Raw genomic sequence first — 25,993 nt, 5'->3', positions numbered from 1 at the left:
TATTACTTCTACAAAGAGTTCCAGGACACATTTACAGCTATACAACAAAAAATACCGCACATTGAGTTCATCAAGTATTCCGGATTGGATATAACGAAAAAGCTTTCGGACTGTCTGCTCGTTTATGATGACTCATGCGAGCAAATTTTTAACGACAAAGAGTTTGTGAAAATAGCAACGTCAGGAAGACACAGAAAACTTCATGTGATCTACATCAAACACAATTTATTCCAACAGAGTAAATGGTTACTCAAGGACGCATACAAATTAGCAACAGCTTAACCCTATGGACATTTAATCATTGACCTGGATCCTAAAACAAGTCAAGGCTTACGATTTTCTTCACAACTCATTGGTCCCGAACCATCAGTATTCTATATTCCTTCGGAGGAAGCTGTTATTACACCAATTACGAATGAAAAAGAGACATTTGCTTATGCTGAAGCGCTGGTGCGTTAACAGCAACCCCAAATCGAAAAGCAAGAGAATTTTTCTAGCCCAAGATATTGAATTCATTTGGTTCCTAAGCGATTGTGTAATGAACGTGCTCTCTGGTGTTGTCCCAATCAACAAGAAAGAACAACAACAATTCGAACCTCAACAACGACAACTTTCTGAAAAATATTTCAGTGCGCTGGAAAGAAGTAAATTATTCCAGACAACGAGAGGGCATTCTCTGATTCAACTAATTGCCAGACCTTGTCTAGAGTATCTACAGAAAAATGCCAACTGAGGAATTTGTGCTCATTCCTCGCAACATGTTTACAACTGAACAACCTCAAGTTTCGCAAATATTAAACAATCCACTAACAAAAAACAAGTCGAAACAACTATCGCTTCTACAGAGAACTTCAAAACAAGAGCCACCAGAAGCGGTCATAAAGCAGAACACAGAGCAACAAACAGATGACGTCATGGTTTCCGATGAAGAAAAGCAACGAAGAATCCCAGAAGACTTTAAACGAAAACAATTTGATAAATCAGTCAGAGTGTGATCGATGATATAGATTTTCTCGACAAAGACAAATTTGGAAAAGCAAAAATAATTTTGAAGAAAATCAATGAATCACGCAACATTTCACTGGACTTTGAAGGTAAAATCCTGATTAATGTAAGGAACACCGACATTCCGGCATCAACTTTCCTCTACGCATTACAACAAACATCATCAAAACTTTTGCCTGACGATTATCAAGTATTGAATTATTCGAACCTTGCACCACATCTCACTTGTAATACTTACGCAAAGAAGTTCATAAAAATTCCGAAAGAGCAAAAACTACGTCAGTTTCCAGATGGAGCAGCCAGTGAACAGAAACCTGCTATCGAGAGAGCAGAAAAAACAGAGACTGCTAGCTTTGATGAGGAAAGCTTCGCAGACGCAGAAGAAGAAATTAAAACGCCAACAGGCTGGAAAACTCCATTCAGCGGAAATCAAAAAACTAACAGAATTTGGAAGTGTTGCTAACATAAAAGAGGAAAGCGGCTTTTCCCACGAAAAAATTGAAAAATTCCTTCAATCGAAGAACTCATACACTAAATATCGTCAATTCCGGAAAAGTTTTCCACGATTGAAGGTAGTTGCTTAAAGAATAAACGAAATCTGGTCCATGGATGTAGCCTATATGGACAAAATAGCCAAGCACAACAATGGGGTCAAATACCTATTGATTGCAGTTGACGTTTTATCACGCTATTTACGTGTTCAACCTCTCAGAACGATGTACTCGAAGGATTGTGTTGAAGCCTTCAAACAAATGATAAAGACGAAACAACCAGAGAAAGTGTGGACAGACAAAGGCACCGAATTCAAGAGCGAGTTCAAAACATTCTGTGAAAACAAAAAGATTCATTTGTATACAACCGAAAACTAAACCAAATCTGCGTTTGCGGAAAGAAATATTCGATCACTTAAAAACATTATATACAGATACTTGGAAGAAAAATGGACTTGGAACTATATAAAGGAGCTTCCCAATTTCGTAAATATCATTAACAGTCGTGTTAACCGCGTTACAAAGTTAGCCCCCCATATAAAGTATTCAGAAAAACATGAACCCTTTTTTAATTTCGATTGCTTTGGACAACAATAAATATAAACCACGATTAGAAGAGGGGGACCTGGTACGAATAGCGAAACCAGACGATACCTTCAGAAAAGGTTACACTCAGAATTATACAGACGAAGTTTTCACAGTACTAATATTGGCTACAACAAGTCCACCTACCTACAACCTGATTGACGCAAATAACGTTAAAATCCTAGGGAAGTTTTACGAACCGGAATTAGTACAAGTTGATGCGTTAAACACTGGAGAGGAGCAATGATTTCTAACAGCAATGAGTTTACAATTGACTTGTAATCAAATGCATCAATGGACGTTTTCAATGGAAATACTATCGCATCATTTCGGAACCAATTATCACAACCGATACACTTACAGGGAGAATGGCAAGTAGCATTGACATCTCTATCTTTTCCATCAAACATCAACAACGTAAACTCTGGAGAAATAGTTGTTTACAAGAATTCAATGTCCAATCCAAATGAGTCGAGTAATCGATCAGGACAACTCAGAAAAATTCGGACTGGTATTTACAACAGCTGGGAAGATCTTGTCTCGGAGATTGTTCGCATTGCAAAACTAAAACAGTTCGATCGAAAAATTGACATTATAACGCAAAAGCTTGTGTTAACATTTGGGGAAAATGAAGGATTGTCGTTTCAAGACGATGAAATTCCCAGCATTCTTGGTTTCAAGGGGACCCCGGACCTGCACACAATGGTTTTGTTCACATTGGTTACAAGACAAACTTTGAAAATGGGACCCCGAACACCCCTAACAGACATTTTGGTATTTTCCCTGTTGACATAACAAGTGGGTCACAGCTTATTTTTGTGTACCTTGATATTATTGAGTATCAACATGTGGGTGACTCACGTGCACCCATTCTCAAAATCATTGAATCGGAGAGACGTCTGAGAAACGGTAGCCTCAACACAGTAGCACCTATTCACCATTAAACCTACACAAACCAGGAGTACAAGCGTTTACTTTCAAACAATATCCAGAGCATCAAAGTTGAGCTGAGAAGTGAAACTGGGAAATTGATCCCTTTCACTGGAATTGGTAAAGTTGTTATAAGTCTAAAATTCCAGATAACAAGCTAACTGATGGAAGCCTACTATAATAATCAAGCATCCAATTCAATGCCCCATTTCTCAGGACATTATAGACAAATAGGAAGTGGATTCGGCGCATTAGCTGCTGGCATTGGTCGTGTTGCATTACCCCTAGCCCGACGACTTATTTGGCCAGCAGCAAAAACAATTGGAAGAGAATTGCTAGTGCAAGGTGCACCAGAGTTATTAGAATTTGCAACAAAAAAGAAATCAGCGAAGCAAGCTCTGAAAAGTGCAGTTGCAAAAACAGCTAGAAAACAAATCGGAGGAGCACTTCAACGAGGACGAAAAGCAATCTATCGAAGGAGGTCGAAGAAGAAAGCATACAAAAAGCAGTCTCCATCAAAGAAAAAGATCATTTCGAGAAAAACGAAGCCACAAAGGAGTCGATCAGATTTCTTCTCAAAAGTAAAAAAATGCGTTATAACATTGTCATTCCCACCGAGGCAACACAAAGCTCATTGGACTTCTTTGAGAAACCTCCCCTTCTTGTAACATTTGATCAATCGTTCGAGCAAAAACAGGACTTTTGTACTCGCCCACTGGATCTTCGTTAGAGTTTGAAATAGTCGGTGACAGAAATAATTTTATCGACCTACAGAAAACTTATCTGGAAATCAAATTTCGAGTTGTTCGAAATAATGGAAACGATTTACGCTTCACCACGGGAGATGCCAACAACAGTGACACGCCACATCTAGTCAATAATGTCTTACATTCCCTTTTCGCCGGTTGCACAGTGTCAGCAAACGGCATCAAACTTTCTTCCGCCAATGGTCACTATGCACACAAAAGTTTCATTGAAACAGAATTTTCTCATGGATCGGATGCTAAAAAACCTGGCTGAAATGTCAAGGATATGATTATGAAGCAGACCCAACAGGCCTCCCAGCCGCTACAATCACAGCTCGCCAAAACTGTGAGAAGATCTGCTCAACTCACACTGTATGGAAAAATAGCTACCGATTTCTTTTCATGCGAGCATCTAACGAGTGGAGTAACGCTGCGAATTTCTTTCCGACGATCACAGGATGACTTTGCGATTGTGAGTGAAGACGGGGCTAAACACTATAAAATCAAAATCGATGAAGCAAATTTGTTCGTGCGAAAAATGACAGTCTCCGATATCGTGCTTGGTGCAATCGAGAAAACACTTCTCAAGACACCTGTAATGTACCGCTATAATGAAGTTATTTTGAAAGCTTTTCTAGCAACAGCTGGGCAACAGAGCTGGAAGCAGGAGGATATTTTCACAAAAGAACCTATTCGTAGACTAATAGTTGCCATGTGCCGCAGCGATGCGTTCATCGGTACTAATACGCTCAATCCATTTTCATACCTGAAGTTTGATATGAATGAGATAATAATTTACCGTAATGGGTTCGCCACAGCTGGTACACCAATGTCAACAACTGATAATAAACGACTATACTACAACTCAATGGCTGCACTAGCTTATGTAGAAAATGGTCACGGGATATCTCTATCTGATTTTCCTAACCATTACATTATGGTGTTTGATCTCACCAGCACTCAAGAAGCCACGCATGATTTTATTCATCCCGAGTTAACAAACTCTTCATTATCTGTGGAACTCAAGTTCGGTGCAGCGTTGCCCCGCAACATTGAAATTTTATTTCTCGGGGAGAAATGTTCAACAGTTTATATCGATTCTTCGAGAAACGTTTCCAAAAACGCTCTTCCTATAATCTAATGGATAAAGATAAAATAATCAAATTGACTCTACAATCCGGTCATTTGATGTTTAAATTCAACGGTGTTTATGCAGCTGACAATTTCCCCTTGCACATGCCAACCAACTCATTTGCTATCGTTAACGCTTCACCAGCCTCTTCACCTGGATCTCATTGGATTGTGCTTGCAAAGAGATATGCCTACCCAATAACATACTTTGCCGACCCGCTGGCATTACCTCTCTATTCATAAAAACACATATCAGACCGATTTCTACAAAGCACTAATGATAGCATAATAGTGGACCTCTTGGAAGACAGACGTGACTTAAATATACCCTACAAAGTGCAGACTCTCAAATGTGTGGACTTTATTGCATTTATATAGCGCATTGTGTTCTCAATGATAATTTTCCATTCATTCCCGATATCAATGAAATTCAGCTGTTGTCTTTTATAAACCATATGAAGTAAACAATTATACACGCTTTCTTTTTTAGTTAGGTCAATGACTCACCAACCAAAAATTCACCTTTATAAAGAAATAAATTCCCCCTCCCCTGGAAAAACAAACTAAATCATTCGACTATCACAAAAACGTTGATGGCTTGTAAACAAATTCAATTTCTTCAGACTTGTGTTGATGGCTTGTAAACAAATTCTTCAGAGTTTTGTCTGGACCCGAGTGCGCTATGTAAACAAAAAGTAACGCTGCAAGGTTGAATTGCGTCACTGTAACGCGATGGCTCATCGACAAAAACAAACAAAAGAGACAGCTTGCTTGCATCCGATTGGCCAATCAACTTGATGAAAGCGGGGTCCCCCGGACTGAAAAAATACTCATTGCTTTTTGCCTCACACTTTGCGTTCAGTTGATTCAAATTTGATACATTTTTGTCACTACTAAACTTTTTAATTAATAGTTCCTTTAACCGTTACTCTCTTACAGCAACATTCAATTTTGTGGGATGGGACAAGCCAAGTGCGAAATTTGTCATAAACTACTGGCAAATAGAAGAAGCGTTCGTCGACATCGGAAAGAAGTGCATAAGATCTATCCCCAAGCAAACTCATTCGAGTGCACTGAATGTGGTTTCACCACGAAAAGCCTGTATGAGCTAACAGGACACATGACTGTGCGGCATGCGGCGACCAGTCCACGATACTGCATATAATGTCAAAAATATTTTCCACGTGACGCTGATTATCTTGAGCACATGAACACTTTCCACGGTCTACCAGCTTGGAGTGTAGACGTAAACAACCTACAGGACTCAGGCATCATACCAAGCGAACGCGCTTTCGGCGATACACTGAAAGTCTATGAGATTACCGTCGGGTCAAGAGACGTTGACCTATTACACGTTATGCAGCTAAAACGCCGAGAGATTGAAAACATTATCAATATTAGTGTTCAGCAACACTCACAAAAAGTTCAGTTCAACTCAGTTATCGATCTCGTCAAACCAATGAAAACCGATGATGATCTATCATCAAGCCAGCCCGATAGAATTTCGATTCATGTTGCATCAAAAATGGAACGAGTGGATTTCGGTGGTCTTGCAGATAAAACCTTCCATGCAATGGTAGAAGAGATGCTCCTAGCGCTCAACAATTTTGCTTCCCATGGTAGCGGTTGGACTCTCAACCAAATTGTCAACATTGAAATCCGATTAGCAAAAGCTAAACCGATAAGGGCATCGTCATATTTAGCACTTCCAGGCAAACTAGCGCGCACACGCTCTCTACTGAATATCAGAAACCGAGAAGACGAGAATTGTTTTCTGTATTGCTATACTGCCGCCTACCTTTTGAAGTTTGGCCCTCGACTTCTTCCTCCTGGTGCACTTTCACGCAGAATGACCAGCCCTGTAACATATGGACCAGACAACCCGCTTGCAAAACAAGCAGATGGTGTGTTTGACATGCCTATGGGCTTCCACCAGATGACTCGCTTTGAAGAATTAAACAAGGTCTGCGTCAACGTATTTCGGTAAGCTAAAAATCTTTCTTTTCGAAACACTTTAAAACTAAAAAGAAGATTATGGCACAAAAGCAAATGAGGAAAAAAAGATTAAAAAAACAAAAAAGTTTGAATATTTTAGCTACGCTGAAAACGGACTGATACCATTCCGAGTTTCCAAAAACCAGAACTGTGAATTCAACATGGACATTCTTCTTCTTAGCAACGGTCAAATGCATCACTACGTTTTAATCAGAAACCTGCAATCTCTTATTCATAAAGTCAAGGAACGAGTAGTTAGAACAGATAATCATATTTGTAGAAACTGTTTTCATGTTTGCACCTCAAAAGAACGATATGAAAAACATTTAGAAATTTGCTGGAAAAACAAACCAGCAATCGTGCGAATGCCAAAAAACGCAACGTTTTTCTACAAAAAGTTTCAGTCCCGTTGGTTTGCTCCAATTGTTGGCTTTTTTGACTTGGAGTCTATAATTGAACCTGTCTCAGGATGTCAAAACAACCCAACCAAATCAGAAACAAGAACAATAGAAATACATAAACCGTGCAGCTATGCAATGTTGTTTGTTGCTCAGAACCAAACTGAACCGTTTCATTTTGAATGTTTGACAGGTCCAAAGGTCATGGAACAATTTGTTCAGTCTTTAGAAAGCATAGCAAAACGAGTTTACAGCGTTAAACAACAACACAAATATTTCTCTGGCCAGCCTCTGATCGCGAAAGAAGATGCCGCCAATTGTTGGATATGTGAAGAACCATTGGAACACAGTTTCAATAACCCGACAGTTCTAGATCATTGTCACTTCACTGGAAAATTCCTCGGATGGGCGCATAACACTTGTAACATCAACAGGAGGTTTCTCAACTATACTCCGCTGTTTGCACACAATCTCTCAAACTACGATCTTCACCATGTATTTCTCGCTCTCCAGGGTAGCAGCATGCGAAATACTGTATCAATTGTTCCAAATACAGATGAGAAAAATATAGCTCTGGAAATTGGGGTTCTAGTCTACAACCGTCAGGACAAGAATGGAGTAATGAAACCGGTGTATGAGTATATCAGGCTACTAGACTCATTTCGTTTCATGGCCTCGTCATTGGATTCTCTAGCACAAAACTTACCCTCTGATCAGTTCACTTTGCTAGAACATCACTTTAAGGATTGGCCAGAAAGTTCAGTGCAAATGTTGAAACGGAAGGGATTTTTCCCCTATTGTTACATTGATAATTTCACTAAACTGAAAGAGACCGCACTCCCACCACGAGAAAAGTGGATGAATAGTCTCCAACAGTATCAAGTGAGCGTTACTGAAGACGAGTACAAACATGCGCTGGAAGTTTTCGAGAAGTTTCAATGCGAAACAATTGAAGATTACTATAGTTTGTATCTCAAAACTGATGTGTTTCTTCTAGCTGCAGTTATGCTCTGCTTCCGCAAGTTGTGCTACGAAACATACGGACTGGATTGCTGTCAGTACTATACCGCTTCCAATCTCTCTGGTGATGCTATGTTAAAGTTATCTAAAGCGCCTTTGAGACTCCTAAAAGAGAGAGAACAATTGGATATGGTAGAAGGATTGATTCGTGGTGGCGTAAGCTCGATATACAACAAGCGGCTGGCGGTTGCGAACAACAAATATCTACCAAATTTCAACCCCAAAGCACCCTCAACCTTCATAGTAATGATTAATGCAAACAATTTGTATGGGGGCATAATGGAAAAGTTTCCATTGCCATTGAACAATTTTGAGTACACTGACGGAAACTGGGATCCTGAAATTCAAAAAGCGTTCATCTAAAGCGTGTTGGAGACACCTGACGATAGCGATATTGGCTACGTATTAGAAGTGGATTTGTTGTACCCAGATGAACTTCATGATCTTCATTCAGATTTTCCCTTGGCCCCAACAAAACAGAAAGTTGACGCATGCTGGTTGGGTGACTATCAGGAGGAGCTTTTGAATGATATGCACATGAATGCGCCGCCTTCGAGTAACAAATTGATCCAGACCTTGTTCCCCAAAAAGAACTACATTTTGCACTATCAAACATTGAAGCTCTACGTACAGTTGGGGTTGAAAGTTGAAAAACTACATCGATCACTCGCTTTTAACAAGTCGAAATGGCTAGCGCCATATGTGAAGTTGAACACTCAGAAGCGAAAGCAAGCCAAGAACAAGTTTGAGGAGAACTTCTATAAACTAATGGTGAACAGCGCATTTGGGAAAACGTGTGAGGGGAAACGCAATCGCATAAAAGTAAAACTGGCTCGAAGTGAAGAAGAGACACTGAAATGGACCAGCGCTCCACAGATGAAGTTGTTCAAAATTATTGATGAGAACTTGGCAACAATAAGCTTGAATAAGACTGAAATAGAGTGGGACAAACCAACTATCGTAGGTGCTTGCATCTTAGATCTTTGGAAGAAATTCATGTACGACTTCCACTACAAAACAATGAAGAAACACTTTAATTGTAAACTACTGTACTCGGACACGGACTCGTTTATGAAATTTTCTCAAACGACTTCTTCGCAGACTTAAAGCGGAAGACCACAGTGAAGGACCTTTTCGATTTCTCAAACTTCCCAACTAATCAGGAGATGTACGATCAAAGCAACGCAAGGGTGACACTAAAATTTAAAGATGAGATGGGAGGCAAGATGATTTCTGAGTTTGTGGGGTTGAAACCAAAGCTGTATTCCATCAAACTGGCTGATGGTTAGTCAAATTTTCTTTCAAAACCTGAAAAAAGCCAAGAAAACAACAAAAAGCAGAATGAGTAAAGAAAAACCGGATAAAAAGAAAGAAAAAGACCTAGGATTAGATTTCCAAGACAAAACGAAAGAAAAAAGTGAAAAACAAAAAATAGAAAGCATGAACTTCTATTTTAGGTCTTGCAAAGCAGTCGGCGAAAGGTGTGACTCAAGACGCCAGGCGCATGATGACACATGAATTATACAAACAGGTTCTCACAGGAGGAGAAACTGTTCAACTTATCAACACCAGAATTGCGTCCAGCAAACACCAACTAATGACAGTTGTGTGCAACAAGAAGTCAGTCTCGGGATACGATGACAAGCGGTATATTTTAAACGACAAGATCACAACTCTACCATTTGGCCACCACGCTCTGCGCGAGGAAATGTTCATGCGTAACGTAGTACAGGTCCAGATTGGGGTTCGAGTGACGAGGAAGACACTGTTGTACACGTTGCCGAGTCATTAACGCCAGAAAGTCAACTACCAACTCAATACACAGGTCCCCAAATGCCAGCAGAAGTCTGGTCTCCGCCTGATCCCGGTCTCAACCAGCGTGTTTACAGTGACGATGAGCTTGAAGCGGACATTGCAGATTTTGCAAATCTGACTCAACAAGTAATTCAGGACGAAATTGAAAGATGTTCCTTTATAGACGATCAGGCTGCTGAATCAGGTTCGTCGCCTAGTCTTCTAGACCCAAGACCCGTATCCCCCATTCATGTTTCTACTAACTCTTCAACAGAAGAGCAACCCATCAACCATCCCGGACCCTCAAAAAGTATGAAAAAGTGCGCAAAACGAACGCTGGAGCTGATATCAGACAAAGAATCTATCAACGTAGAGAGAATAAAGAAATGGAGAGTAGTACAAATTGACTCTGATAGTGACGACAATTAAATTCTGTGAAAGAACTCTGCTTTAGTTTTTGTGACTTGTGTTTTGCTTTCCCCGTTTGATGGAAATAAAACATCTTTTCAACTCAAGTTACAGAAAAATTGTACTGCATAAGTCTTTTAAAGGTCCCGCATAGGCCGTTTTAGTTTATATCTAAGTCATTTTCATCCTCAGTACCTTCAATCCATAGTATAAGTCCTTTAAAAAATCACAGAAGCAGTTGATCAATTAATAACTAAGTCATTTTTGTCCTCAGTACCTTCAATCCATAGTATAAGTCTTTTAAAAGCTCTCATATAAGCAGTTGATCAATTTATATCTAAGTCTTTTTTATCCTCAGTACCTTCAATCCGTAGTATAAGTCTTTTAAAAGCTCCCATACTAGTAGCTGATCAATTTATATCTAAGTCATTTTTATCCTCAGTACCTTCAATCCATAGTATAAGTCTTTTAAAAGCTCCCATATAAGCAGTTGATCAATTTATTTCTAAGTCATCTTTATCCTCAGTACCTTCAATCCATAGTATAAGCCTTTTAAAAGCTCCCATATAAGCAGTTGATCAATTTATTTCTAAGTCATTTTTATCCTCAGTACCTTCAATCCATAGTATGTCTTTTAAAAGCTCCCATATAAGCAGTTGATCAAATGTTATCTAAGTCAATTTTATCCTCAGTACCTTCAATCCATAGTATAAGTCTTTTAAAAGCTCCCATATAAGCAGTTGATCAATTTATTTCTAGGTCATTTTTATCCTCAGTACCTTCAATCCATAGTATAAGTCTTTTAAAAGCTCCCATTCTAGTAGCTGATCAATTTATATCTGAGTCATTTTTATCCTCAGTACCTTCAATCCATAGTATATGTTTTTTAAAAGCTCGCATATGAGCAGTTGATCAATTTATATCTAAGTCAATTTCATCCTCAGTACCTTCAATCCAAAGTATAAGTCTTTTAAAAGCTCCCATTCTAGTAGCTGATCAATTTATATCAAAGTCATTTTTATCCTCAGTACCTTCAATCCATAGTATAAGTCTTTTAAAAGCTCCCATATAAGCAGTTGATTAATTTATTTCTAAGTCAATTTCATCCTCAGTACCTTCAATCCATAGTATAAGTCTTTTAAAAGCTCCCATGTAAGCAGTTGATCAATTAATAAATAAGTCTTTTTTATCCTCAGTACCTTCAATCTATAGTATAAGTCTTTTAAAAGCTCCCATATAAGCAGTTCATCAATTTATATCTAAGTCATTTTTATCCTCAGTACCTTCAATCCATAGTATAGGTCTTTTAAAAGCTCCCATTCTAGTAGATGATCAATTTATATCAAAGTCATTTTTATCCTCAGTACCTTCAATCCATAGTATAAGTCTTTTAAAAGCTCCCATATAAGCAGTTGATTAATTTATTTCTAAGTCAATTTCATCCTCAGTACCTTCAATCCATAGTATAAGTCTTTTAAAAGCTCCCATATAAGCAGTTGATCAATTAATAACTAAGTCTTTTTTATCCTCAGTACCTTCAATCCATAGTATAAGTCTTTTAAAAGCTCCCATATAAGCAGTTGATCAATTTATTTCTAAGTCAATTTCATCCTCAGTACCTTCAATCCATAGTATAAGTCTTTTAAAAGCTCCCATATAAGCAGTTGATCAATTAATAACTAAGTCTTTTTTATCCTCAGTACCTTCAATCCATAGTATAAGTCTTTTAAAAGCTCCCATTCTAGTAGCTGATCAATTTATATCTAAGTCATTTTTATCCTCAGTACCTTCAATCCATAGTATAAGTCTTTTAAAAGCTCCCATATAAGCAGTTGATCAATTTATTTCTAAGTCATCTTTATCCTCAGTACCTTCAATCCATAGTATAAGTCTTTTAAAAGCTCCCATTCTAGTAGCTGATCAATTTATATCTAAGTCATTTTTATCCTCAGTACCTTCAATCCATAGTATAAGTCTTTTAAAAGCTCCCATATAAGCAGTTGATCAATTTATTTCTAAGTCATCTTTATCCTCAGTACCTTCAATCCATAGTATAAGTCTTTTAAAGGCTCCCATATAAGCAGTTGATCAATTGTTATCTAAGTCATTTTTATCCTCAGTACCTTCAATCCATAGTATAAGTCTTTTAAAAGCTCCCATATAAGCAGTTGATCAATTTATTTCTAAGTCATTTTTATCCTCAGTACCTTCAATCCATAGTATAAGTCTTTTAAAAGCTCCCATATGAGCAGTTGATCAATTGTTATCTAAGTCATTTTTATCCTCAGTACCTTCAACCCATAGTATATGTTTTTTAAAAGCTCCCATATGAGCAGTTGATCAATTTATATCTAAGTCAATTTCATCCTCAGTACCTTCAATCCATAGTATAAGTCTTCTAAAAGCTCCCATATCAGCAGTTGATCAATTAATAACTAAGTCTTTTTTATCCTCAGTACCTTCAATCCATAGTATAAGTCTTTTAAAAGCTCCCATTCTAGTAGCTGATCAATTTATATCTAAGTCATTTTTATCCTCAGTACCTTCAATCCATAGTATAAGTCTTTTAAAAGCTCCCATATAAGCAGTTGATCAATTTATTTCTAAGTCAATTTCATCCTCAGTACCTTCAATCCATAGTATAAGTCTTTTAAAAGCTCCCATATAAGCAGTTGATCAATTAATAACTAAGTCTTTTTTATCCTCAGTACCTTCAATCCATAGTATAAGTCTTTTAAAAGCTCCCATATAAGCAGTTGATCAATTTATATCTAAGTCATTTTCCTCCTCACTCCCTTCAATCCATAGTATAAGTCTTTTAAAAGCTCCCATAGTAGTAGCTGATCAATTCATATCAAAGTCATTTTTATCCTCAGTACCTTCAATCCATAGTATAAGTCTATTAAAAGCTCCCATATAAGCAGTTGATCAATTGTTATCTAAGTCATTTTTATCCTCAGTACCTTCAATCCATAGTATAAGTCTTTTAAAAGCTCCCATATAAGCAGTTGATCAATTTATTTCAAAGTCATTTTTATCCTCACTACCTTCAATCCATAGTATAAGTCTTTTAAAAGCTCCCATATAAGCAGTTGATCAATTGTTATCAAAGTCATTTTCATCCTCAGTACCTTCAATCCATAGTATAAGTCTTTTAAAAGCTCCCATATAAGCAGTTGATCAATTTATATCTAAGTCATTTTCATCCTCAGTACCTTCAATCCATAGTATAAGTCTTTTAAAAGCTCCCATATAAGCAGTTGATCAATTTATATCTAAGACATTTTTATCCTCAGTACCTTCAATCCATAGTATAAGTCTTTTAAAAGCTTCCATATAAGCAGTTGATCAATTTATTTCTAAGTCATTTTTATGCTCAGTACCTTAAATCCATAGTATAAGTCTTTTAAAAGCTCCCATATAAGCAGTTGATCAATATATATCTAAGTCATTTTTATCCTCAGGACCTTCAATCCATAGTATGTTTTTTAAAAGCTCCCATATGAACAGTTGATCAATTGTTATCTAAGTCATTTTTATCCTCAGTACCTTCAATCCATAGTATAAGTCTTTTAAAAGCTCCCATATAAGCAGTTGATCAATTTATATCTAAGTCATTTTCCTCCTCACTACCTTCAATCCATAGTATAAGTCTTTTAAAAGCTCCCATAGTAGTAGCTGATCAATTCATATCAAAGTCATTTTTATCCTCAGTACCTTCAATCCATAGTATAAGTCTATTAAAAGCTCCCATATAAGCAGTTGATCAATTGTTATCTAAGTCATTTTTATCCTCAGTACCTTCAATCCATAGTATAAGTCTTTTAAAAGCTCCCATATAAGCAGTTGATCAATTTATTTCAAAGTCATTTTTATCCTCACTACCTTCAATCCATAGTATAAGTCTTTTAAAAGCTCCCATATAAGCAGTTGATCAATTGTTATCAAAGTCATTTTCATCCTCAGTACCTTCAATCCATAGTATAAGTCTTTTAAAAGCTCCCATATAAGCAGTTGATCAATTTATATCTAAGTCATTTTCATCCTCAGTACCTTCAATCCATAGTATAAGTCTTTTAAAAGCTCCCATATAAGCAGTTGATCAATTTATATCTAAGACATTTTTATCCTCAGTACCTTCAATCCATAGTATAAGTCTTTTAAAAGCTTCCATATAAGCAGTTGATCAATTTATTTCTAAGTCATTTTTATGCTCAGTACCTTCAATCCATAGCATAAGTCTTTTAAAAGCTCCCATATAAGCAGTTGATCAATATATATCTAAGTCATTTTTATCCTCAGGACCTTCAATCCATAGTATATGTTTTTTAAAAGCTCCCATATGAACAGTTGATCAATTGTTATCTAAGTCATTTTTATCCTCAGTACCTTCAATCCATAGTATAAGTCTTTTAAAAGCTCCCATATAAGCAGTTGATCAATTTATTTCTAAGTCATTTTTATCCTCACTACCTTCAATCCATAGTATAAGTCTTTTAAAAACTCCCATACTAGTAGCTGATCAATTTATATCTAAGACATTTTTGTCCTCAGTACCTTCAATCCATAGTATAAGTCTTTTAAAAGCTCCCACATAAGCAGTTGATCACTTATTATCTAAATCTTTTTTATCCTCAGTACCTTCAATCCACAGTATAAGTCTTTTAAAAGCTCCCATATAAGCAGTTGATCAATTTATATCTATGTCATTTTTATCCTCAGTACCTTCAATCCATAGTATATGTTTTTTAAAAGCTCCCATATGAGCAGTTGATCAATTGTTATCTAAGTCATTTTTATCCTCAGTACCTTCAATCCATAGTACAAGTCTTTTAAAAGCTCCCATATAAGCAGTTCATCAATTTATTTCTAAGTCATTTTTATCCTCACTACCTTCAATCCATAGTATAAGTCTTTTAAAAACTCCCATACTAGTAGCTGACCAATTTATATCTAAGACATTTTTGTCCTCAGTACCTTCAATCCATAGTACAAGTCTTTTAAAAGCTCCCACAAAAGCAGTTGATCACTTATTATCTAAGTCATTTTTATCCTCAGTACCTTCAATCCACAGTATAAGTCTTTTAAAAGCTCCCATATAAGCAGTTGATCAATTTATATCTAAGTCATTTTTATCCTCAGTACCTTCAATCCATAGTATATGTTTTTTAAAAGCTCCCACATAAGCAGTTGATCAATTAATAACTAAGTCATTTTTGTCCTCAGTACCTTCAATCCACAGTATAAGTCTTTTAAAAGCTCCCATATAAGCAGTTGATCAATTTATGTCTAAGTCATTTTTATCCTCAGTACCTTCAATCCATAGTATAAGTCTTTTAAAAGCTCCCATATAAGCAGTTGATCAATTTATATCTAAGTCATTTTCCTCCTCACTACCTTCAATCCATAGTATAAGTCTTTTAAAAGCTCCCATAGTAGTAGCTGATCAATTCATATCAAAGTCATTTTTATCCTCAGTACCTTCAATCCATAGTATAAGTCTATTAAAAGCTCCCATATAAGCAGTTGATCAATTGTTATCTAAGTCATTTTTATCCTCAGTACCTTCAATCCATAGTATAAGTCTTTTAAAAGCTCCCATATAAGCAGTTGATCAATTTATTTCAAAGTCATTTTTATCCTCACTACCTTCAATCCATAGTATAAGTCTTTTAAAAGCTCCCATATAAGCAGTTGATCAATTGTTATCAAAGTCATTTTCATCCTCAGTACCTTCAATCCATAGTATAAGTCTTTTAAAAGCTCCCATATAAGCAGTTGATCAATTTATATCTAAGTCATTTTCATCCTCAGTACCTTCAATCCATAGTATAAGTCTTTTAAAAGCTCCCATATAAGCAGTTGATCAATTTATATCTAATACATTTTTATCCTCAGTACCTTCAATCCATAGTATAAGTCTTTTAAAAGCTTCCATATAAGCAGTTGATCAATTTATTTCTAAGTCATTTTTATGCTCAGTACCTTCAATCCATAGCATAAGTCTTTTAAAAGCTCCCATATAAGCAGTTGATCAATATATATCTAAGTCATTTTTATCCTCAGGACCTTCAATCCATAGTATATGTTTTTTAAAAGCTCCCATATGAACAGTTGATCAATTGTTATCTAAGTCATTTTTATCCTCAGTACCTTCAATCCATAGTATAAGTCTTTTAAAAGCTCCCATATAAGCAGTTGATCAATTTATTTCTAAGTCATTTTTATCCTCACTACCTTCAATCCATAGTATAAGTCTTTTAAAAACTCCCATACTAGTAGCTGATCAATTTATATCTAAGACATTTTTGTCCTCAGTACCTTCAATCCATAGTATAAGTCTTTTAAAAGCTCCCACATAAGCAGTTGATCACTTATTATCTAAATCTTTTTTATCCTCAGTACCTTCAATCCACAGTATAAGTCTTTTAAAAGCTCCCATATAAGCAGTTGATCAATTTATATCTATGTCATTTTTATCCTCAGTACCTTCAATCCATAGTATATGTTTTTTAAAAGCTCCCATATGAGCAGTTGATCAATTGTTATCTAAGTCATTTTTATCCTCAGTACCTTCAATCCATAGTACAAGTCTTTTAAAAGCTCCCATATAAGCAGTTCATCAATTTATTTCTAAGTCATTTTTATCCTCACTACCTTCAATCCATAGTATAAGTCTTTTAAAAACTCCCATACTAGTAGCTGACCAATTTATATCTAAGACATTTTTGTCCTCAGTACCTTCAATCCATAGTACAAGTCTTTTAAAAGCTCCCACAAAAGCAGTTGATCACTTATTATCTAAGTCATTTTTATCCTCAGTACCTTCAATCCACAGTATAAGTCTTTTAAAAGCTCCCATATAAGCAGTTGATCAATTTATATCTAAGTCATTTTTATCCTCAGTACCTTCAATCCATAGTATATGTTTTTTAAAAGCTCCCACATAAGCAGTTGATCAATTAATAACTAAGTCATTTTTGTCCTCAGTACCTTCAATCCACAGTATAAGTCTTTTAAAAGCTCCCATATAAGCAGTTGATCAATTTATGTCTAAGTCATTTTTATCCTCAGTACCTTCAATCCATAGTATATGTTTTTTAAAAGCTCCCACATAAGCAGTTGATCAATTAATAACTAAGTCTTTTTTATCCTCAGTGCCCTTAATCCATAGTATAAGCGTTTAAAAAGCTTCCACGCTATCAGATGGAAATGAAAAAAGTAGCTGATGTTTATTGCCAAACAACAATTCCTCTTTGTCTCGAAAAAACTAGGAACATGTTCATAGTTACCTCCGTAGATCATCTGTGTCGATTGTAGCAATCTGTCATAATCTACCCTACAACTGATCTAATTGTCTAAGTGAACTCAGTGAGTGTTTGTGAATGGTGGTGCGTGTTAAAACTTTGTGAACTGGTGCCGTCTAATTTTCGCAATGGGGTTTCTCTAAACCAGCAAGGTCCGCTTCTCAATCATTGGGGTTGCCAAAGTTAAGAAGGCAAGGAGTCAACTGGCGTCAAGCGAGTACAGTTCCTGCTACTCTTCAGACTGTTTATCTCAAGACATTGTACTCCAGCCAAGATATTAAAATTAATTCCAAATATATATATAGAATTTATCAACAAACAAAAATATAAAGGTGAGCAACATCAGAAATTGGTGATGAATTAAAATGCCATGAGACAAAGAGGAGAGTTTTGAAATAAAAAAAACCCCAAAAAAAACTGGACAAAAAGATGTAATACTTAAAAGGACTAACTGAATTATTCCTTTTCTGCAGTCGGTTTCCAACTTGCTCTCCACCTTGCTCTCCGCTTTGCACTCCCTTTTGCTCTCCACACTACTATGTTCGGCCACAAAAATGTCAACAATGCCCTTAATATGTACAAGTTAAAACTCGGTTAGGTATCCACTAGGTAGCTTAGGATCCAATACACAAGTTATTTTTCACCAATACTCTTGATATGTACAAGTCAAAACTCGCTTAGGTATCCACTAGGTAGCTTAGGAACCAATACACAAGTTATTTTTCACCAATACTCTTGATATGTACAAGTTAAAACTCGGTTAGGTATCCACTAGGTAGCTTAGGATCCAATACACAAGTTACTTTCACCAATACCCTTGATATGTACAAGTTAAAACTCGGTTAGGTATCCACTAGGTAGCTTAGGATCCAATACACAAGTTACTTTCACCAATACCCTTGATATGTACAAGTTAAAACTCGCTTAGGTATCCACTAGGTAGCTTAGGATCCAACACAAGTTATTTTCACCAATACTCTTGATATGTACAAGTTAAAACTCGGTTAGGTATCCACTAGGTAGCTTAGGATCCAATACACAAGTTATTTTCACCAATACCCTTGATATGTACAAGTTAAAACTCGCTTAGGTAACCAGCGGATAGCTTAGGATCCAATACACAAGTTATTTTTCACCAATACCCTTGATATGTACAAGTTAAAACTCGCTTAGGTAACCAGCAGGTAGCTTAGGATCCAATAAACAAGTTATTTTTCATCAATATCCTTGATATGTACAAGTTAAAACTCGGTTAGGTATCCACTAGGTAGCTTAAGATCCAATACACAAATTATTTTTCACCAATACTCTTGATATGTACAAGTTAAAACTCGCTTAGGTAACCAGTGAAAAATTGTATAGCTGAAAGGTTTTTAATTGTCAACAAAAGCAATCACAGTATTCAGTTAAAAGTGTTCTAATGATTAGCTCTTGAGTTGATCTCTCTCAACGCTTCTCTTGCTTTCATGGCAGCTTTGCGTGTACGTCTACCTGGGGCTAAATCTAACTTGAGGGCACCTGCATTGTAGTACACTCTCGCCTGTTGATGCATTTTTCGGAAAAAAGACAACTCTCGCAAGCATGTCTAGCCACATTAATGCTCGCAAGCGAACGTACTCCCAGATTTTCGGGAATGTTTTCAAGCGATTCGTTAAGTCCCGTGTTTTCAACATCAGACGAGCCTTCATATTCACTAGAATCTCCATTTGAAACCGACCGACTGTTGGTTGCTTGAATTTCCGCATTGATTTCTTCGATTTCGTTTAGATCATCGGGTTCATCATTTGATGAGGATGAAATTTCAACAACTTCTATCTCCATCGTTTCGAAAAGTAGGTTACCTATCAACAATTGTTTGAATGTTCCATTCTTTTTTCATAATGATAATATGATACCAAGTAAGTGAACTGTATGGATAAGGGGAGGGTTGGCTTTAATATTGCATGTAATTACATCAAACATCCTGATGCGTGTGTGCGTGCGTGTGTGTTGGGGGAAGCAAATCAGTTTTCAATTTATAAAACCAAACAGTTTTAACTGGAGATAGACTACTATCACATTTGAAATTACAAACTGGATTCAGTTCATTGGTAACACAAAACAGTTCACGGGAAAGTGAACAGGTAACTCAGTTTAATAAAATGTACTTACCTTTCTATAGTTGACAAGTTGTAGCTATGTGTTAATTCCAAACACAGATATTAATATCGTAGCACTGGTGTTCAGTCCAAACCTAAAAGTGGACTGCCAATTTTTTCTAATATTTAATACTCAAAAATTTTTTCAAATTCTTTATTGGTTTTGTTAGTCTGATATCATAAGGAATTTACAACAAAATGAAAATTGAACTAAAAATTTACGTAACAATATGATTAATCAGGATGCCAAAAATGTCTAGACAAGCTACAAATTTCTGCATTTGGGGATGAATAATGTTTGTTTCATAAGTTTATTAAACTAGTTGAAGTTTTGCAAAATTATAACTCGGGAATTGTAGACAGATTAGTCATTGAGTGAATAAAATAGAGTATTGAATAGTCGCGGAGGAGAACCAGACAGCTTACATAATTTACTATCCCCGACACCGTTTCGGGAAAAGCAGACGTAAGTTTATGAACAGTAAAATTCCAGTGAGTTATAGTAACGAGAACGGAGATGTAATAGCAACAACCACGCGTTAATTAGTTCACATTTAATAATAGCTCTCGCTATTGTCTGTGTTACGCATAAATCTAGGCTAGCCGTAAAGAGTAAAACCTTTGAATACGAAGAAATGAATACGAAGAATAACGTATCTTAAATTCTATAAAGACGTTAACAATGGACTCAATGGCGCAGTGGTAGAACGTATCCTCGATAAGCAGGGGGAGATTGTATACACCTTTGGCCCAGTGGTAAGATATCCGCTTCCCATGCACTAGATCCGGGTTCGAATCCCGGTGGGTCGAAAATCCTTTTGCAAGATTTAGAGGGGGTCGTTTTGTTACAGTGCGTGACCCCCCCCCCCCCTAGTACTACTACTAGTCATTTACTTATACTACTACCGCTGCTCTTTTTAAACTTAAAGTGTCAGTGAAAATGTGTTTATACTAACAATACTTGACACCTTAATTTGTTTTTCATTTGGTTAGATGAGGGTTCTGAATACTTCTACCCATATAAAAACTGTTTTTATTCAATTTTTGACAAATGGAGATGTAAACTATTGAAGAAAAAATCAATTTATTCAAAAAGACTATTGGTTTCCAAAACATAAGCACACGAAGGATTAATTTATTACCCAGAGAACAATTATAACACGAGCATTTACCGAAAAATGAGCAAAAATCTCAGAACCTGATGCCGAAAATTGTTCAATTAAATAAAAATGAAAATAGTCTGCTAAGAGGAATCCCAACAAAACAGATCTTCAAACTAGAGGCAAACACGTTGAGCTGATGTATTTTTTAAAGCAGTGTTCCGGGGATTAGTTCTGGAGAGATCAAAGAACTTCTGAAATTAGCACTAATTTTGATAATAACGTTGAATGCATAAATTGACAATTTAAAACGCAAAATATGCAAATTTTTCAAGTCGAACAAATCTCACGTGTTTTTCTGCACCGTGTCCTCTTTAATGGCTAATATGACCTCGCACATTTTATGTATGAGCAAAAAAAAACACTTAGTAAAACCGCAAAATTGGAACAAATTTTTACTCAAAAACGATACCTGTAAAAGATTTAAGGAAAGAAAGCGTCATTAAAATGATTAAAAGTAGCTAAAAGATTGCTAAAGATAACTGAAAAAGAACTTAAATAAAACAAGAAAAAGAATTCAGCTTGTCGTCAATTGATGTGGATTTGATTTAAAAGAACTCTCGCAACTTTCAAAATATAATCAATTGACCTAACAATATCTCTAATGAAAGTAATCGAGAGGCATTTCCAGGGTGAAAGAAGTCATGAGAGTGGTGTAGTTTTTGCCTATAAAGACAATTTTCACTGAAGTAACGCAAAAATAAACCATTTTTTAAGCTTGCAAACGTTTGGAACTCAAAGATCTCACAACTATTAGCTCATTTATGCTAAAAAGAATATGCCATTAATACTAAAAACTAACTAATTTATCGCTAAATGGAACCAATTTTCTGATAATATTCCTCCTTAATCATTCAACCAAAAATCGTTTTTGAAAGCCTTCACTGATTAAAAATATCAACGCCATGAACTAATGTTGGCTAGATTTCACTAAATATTTAAGAAATTTGTTTAAAATTTTGGCGCACAATTAACATTTAAGCCTCGAAGTCATATTTCAAAAATTTCTCAAATTGAAATATTCAACGCTCTGTCGTCTCGCGATTGATACCTGTTAACATTTTTGCAAGAAATACATTGATTTCTGATCCCCTGAACTAGACTGGACAAAAAATCCCGGTTCAGCTTATAGCAGCTCCCCCACTACGTGGAGCCAGAACCCTTTTCGGAAACAAAACCCAAGGGAAAAACCACTTAATTTTAGATGGGAAGTAAACCCCCAGGGAAATAAACCCCCACTTGACTTTTAACGAGCAGCGAACTTAGCGCGTTTGGCGATGACTCTCTAGCCCTGGCCATGTCTTAGCTGCCCAAGGGAGATGATATGAAACTACCACAACGGAACAAAATATCACGACCAAAATTCAAATTTAAAATGGGGCTTATTTCCTTAAGGGTTCATTTCCTATCTAAAATTGTGGGTTTTTTTTCTGTGGGGGTTTATTTCCTAGACCAGCCAGAACATTAATAATGGTAGCTTTCAAAACGTGAACATTTATTAAATATACGTGAAAATTTAAATTCAGAATTGATCTTTCCATTCGCAATAAAAATTAGTAACATTGTGGTATGTTAGCCTTCAGTAGTACCACCCCATTTAGCCGTAGGCGCATTTATTGGAAACTTCTTAAATTTGTCGCTCTTCAGATAGTTATTAATCTCTGGTAAGCTGGCAATCGCTGCTTTGAACTTCGCTAAGTTCGGCAGGGATTCCAAAATATTTGGTTCCAAACATTCATGAATATCCAAAACATGCCAGAGAAAGAAGTCTCCTACGAAAGGGTTATCGCCGGTCAAGTATTTCTTTTTGGATAGAAGTGATTCATAGTTGGCCAAAAGTCTGAACACGTTGTTCAGATGTTCATTTGGCAGTGGTGCAAAATAGCTGACTCTATCAGAATCGAATTTCTCTCCATAGCACAATCTGGCAAATCGTATGCGGAAATCGTGGATGTTATCCAGGATTTCTTCCTGCTTTGCAAGTTCCTGCACATCGTCGGATCCGAAGAGGCCATTCTTCCGTCCGATGTACTTCAGAACCGTCAACGTCTGTGCAACCTTGAACTCTCCATCGATGACGTAAGGAAGGTTGGGAAAGTCCATTCCCAACTCGACCTTATCTTTTGCGAACCATTCCAGATAATTCTCTATATAATACGTTTTGCGATCATAGGGTAGTTGGAGATACTCTAGAACTAAGTGGACGGGTTCTCCTAAGCCTCTGATATTCCAATATCCAACTGTTAAAACCATTTCAATATCTTGACAATTGAATTAGCCTTTATAAGTGAGCAACTATAAGCTCAAAGAAAGATATAACCAGGCGGGCAAACTGCAAATATAACTTGAAATGTTCTGTTTGGATTTGAAAGGTATCTGTAGTTCATGATATGGAATATCAATGGTGATATTGGCACTTATGTAAACATCTGACGTTGAATGAGCTATATTAATCTGGATTACTTTGTAAATATACACGATCGGTTTTGAGCTTGGTTGTATATTTTGCAACAATGCAAGATTACTACAGCATTGAACGCCCATCGAGGAATTCGGTTCTCTAATTTGATCAATTTTTTTTTACTAATATGAAGGAGGAAAGCACTAATTTGACAATGTTAAGAAAAATTGCCCACAATTTGTTGAATATAAATCGATAACGTCATCAGAAAAACTGATTTACAAACTAATTGAAAAACAGCGAAAGTTATTTTCCTCAGGGATGTTTTCACTTTTGTTGTGAGGTGGCTAAGTTTCAGAATTATCATTTGTTAAACGATCTCATATCAAGCTTGTAGCAATGGCTTAATTTAGGCCTGCTTTTACGGCAACTTTATTCCAACATGTCGAATTTACAATATCTCAGTTATGCTGAACCCGACCAGAGGTAAACGTCAGGAAAAAAGCATCTTTCAATAGATTTAATCAAGAAGTTTAACATTGTCCATTTGAGGTGCACGACGCAAGCCAGCAATCATCAGACCGGCTTCGGCGCGCACTGATATAATCTTGTGTTAAACCATTAGAAGAGGACTCGAAACCCTTAAGTTGCTCGGGGTTTTCAAAAGCGTGCTGGATCAAGTCGTTTACCTAATCGATCATAACTGTATGCTGCTTAAGTTTTTCTACCAATTGCAGATAAATCCAACTGAATAAGAGTCCACAGTGGTGTCATATTGTCTATTCTAATTCACATAATGGACTCTTTTTGGTCGATTGTTTTTGTGACCAATAACTTTGTTTATTTGTGCTTTGTATATTTTTTAATCGTGACCAGGAATCCATATTTCAGTGTTCATGTCAACGAAATACTCCACGTGGATTTCCTGGTTTTCGTTTTCTGCAGAACCGTAACCGAAATTCTGCAGGGAAAGCATATAAAATCCCCACCGTTATCTGAGGAGACACACAATATTAGAACTTTCTCCTCTAGAAAAACTGAATATAACAAGTAGTACAATTGAAAAGCAAGCCCGGAAACTTTTTGGTAGTTCAAGACGACCCTCATAACCAGACGCCAAACACTGGATTGATGTGTTAAATAGGTTTGGGCTCCAAAACTCTGGATTGAGAGACTTAGTTTCTCGGAATGGTAATTTACCAAAACGAAATCATTTCCAAAGAAAGTCTTGCACTCATGTTGACTTATTGCAATGGACAAACATCCAGGAGTCAGACCAACCGGCATTGGTGAAACATTGCGAAGACTACTCGAGAAAGCAATGGATGATTTGACTGGTAATGACTTGGCTTATGCTTTTGGATCAGAACCACTTGGGGAGGAGTGTCATGTAGAATTGAGGGATCGATTCATGGACTTCGAGAGTCCATTTATCTTCGGATTTAATCAGGAAGTTTAACATTGTCCAGTTTGAGGTGCACGACGCAAGCCAGCTCTCATCAGACCGGCTTCGGCGCGCACATGGAGAAAAGCTGGACCCAGCGACAGAGTCTTGATATCTTCTGCTTCATTGTGAAATTTCACCTTCACCTGATCCAAAATTTGTTCGATTTTCCTTGAAAAAATTGTCTGAAACTCACATCACAAAATTTCATGTAATTTGAACTTTAGTTTCAATAATAAAAATAGAGCAGGTAAAGTTCAAAAAATTCCCCGTCTTTTCTTCATTTAAATGTGTTTCAAGAGTTCGTGTAACACTTTTGCTTGAAATTAAACGAACAATTGATAGCAGATTAAGTATTCCTTTTATTAATCAACCTATACACTATTAAAAAAGTCCAGTGAAAACGAAAACCAGGAAATCAACGTGGAGTATTTCGTTGACATGAACACTGAAATATGGATTCCTGGTCACGATTAAAAAATATGCAAAGCACAAATAAACAAAGTTATTGGTCACAAAAACAATCGACCAAAAAGAGTCCATTATGTGAATTGGAACAGACAATATGACACCACTGTGGACTCTTATTCAGTTGGATTTATCTGCAATTGGTAGAAAAACTTAAGCAGCATACAGTTATGACCGATTAGGTAAACGACTTGATCGAGCACGCTTTTGAAAACCCCGAGCATTTTAAGGGATTTGAGTCCTCTTCTAGTGGTTTAACACAAAATTTAGCGAGGCTTAATCTAAGTGGCAATAATCATATGCTGATAAGTTTTTATCAGAAGCTGAGAAAGAATTTTCGACGAAAAAAAATTTCCATTCAAAAACAAGAATTACAGCATGCCTTATGAGGACGAAGTGCTTTGGCAAAATAGGTGGGATACAGTTTGCACACGCAGATGCAAATTTTACAGATTGCCGACGGGAAAGTTGGTAAAGACTATGTAGAGATGCTAAATTGCAAACTTGAGATATTCCTAACATCAAATATTCAATCACAGCGACCTTTGATTTGTCATCGAGACAAAGTGAGA

General features: G+C 36.4%; 1 protein-coding gene and 1 pseudogene across 1 annotated transcript in view; one reads left to right on the top strand and one right to left on the bottom strand.

Moving 5' to 3' along the window:
• The window catches only part of LOC142353713 (importin-8-like), a 371,797-nt gene that overhangs the window by 43,956 nt on the left and 301,848 nt on the right, over positions 1-25,993 (top strand). The window lies entirely within an intron of this gene.
• Positions 22,603-23,523, bottom strand: LOC142353037 (glutathione S-transferase Mu 6 pseudogene; annotated as a pseudogene).

The sequence above is a fragment of the Convolutriloba macropyga genome, chromosome 14, assembly GCF_964194025.1.
Source record: "Convolutriloba macropyga chromosome 14, txConMacr16.3, whole genome shotgun sequence".
Taxonomy (NCBI): Eukaryota; Metazoa; Xenacoelomorpha; order Acoela; family Convolutidae; genus Convolutriloba; species Convolutriloba macropyga.
Note: the sequence above shows the minus strand (reverse complement) of the source record. Positions and strands in the feature narration are given on the sequence as shown.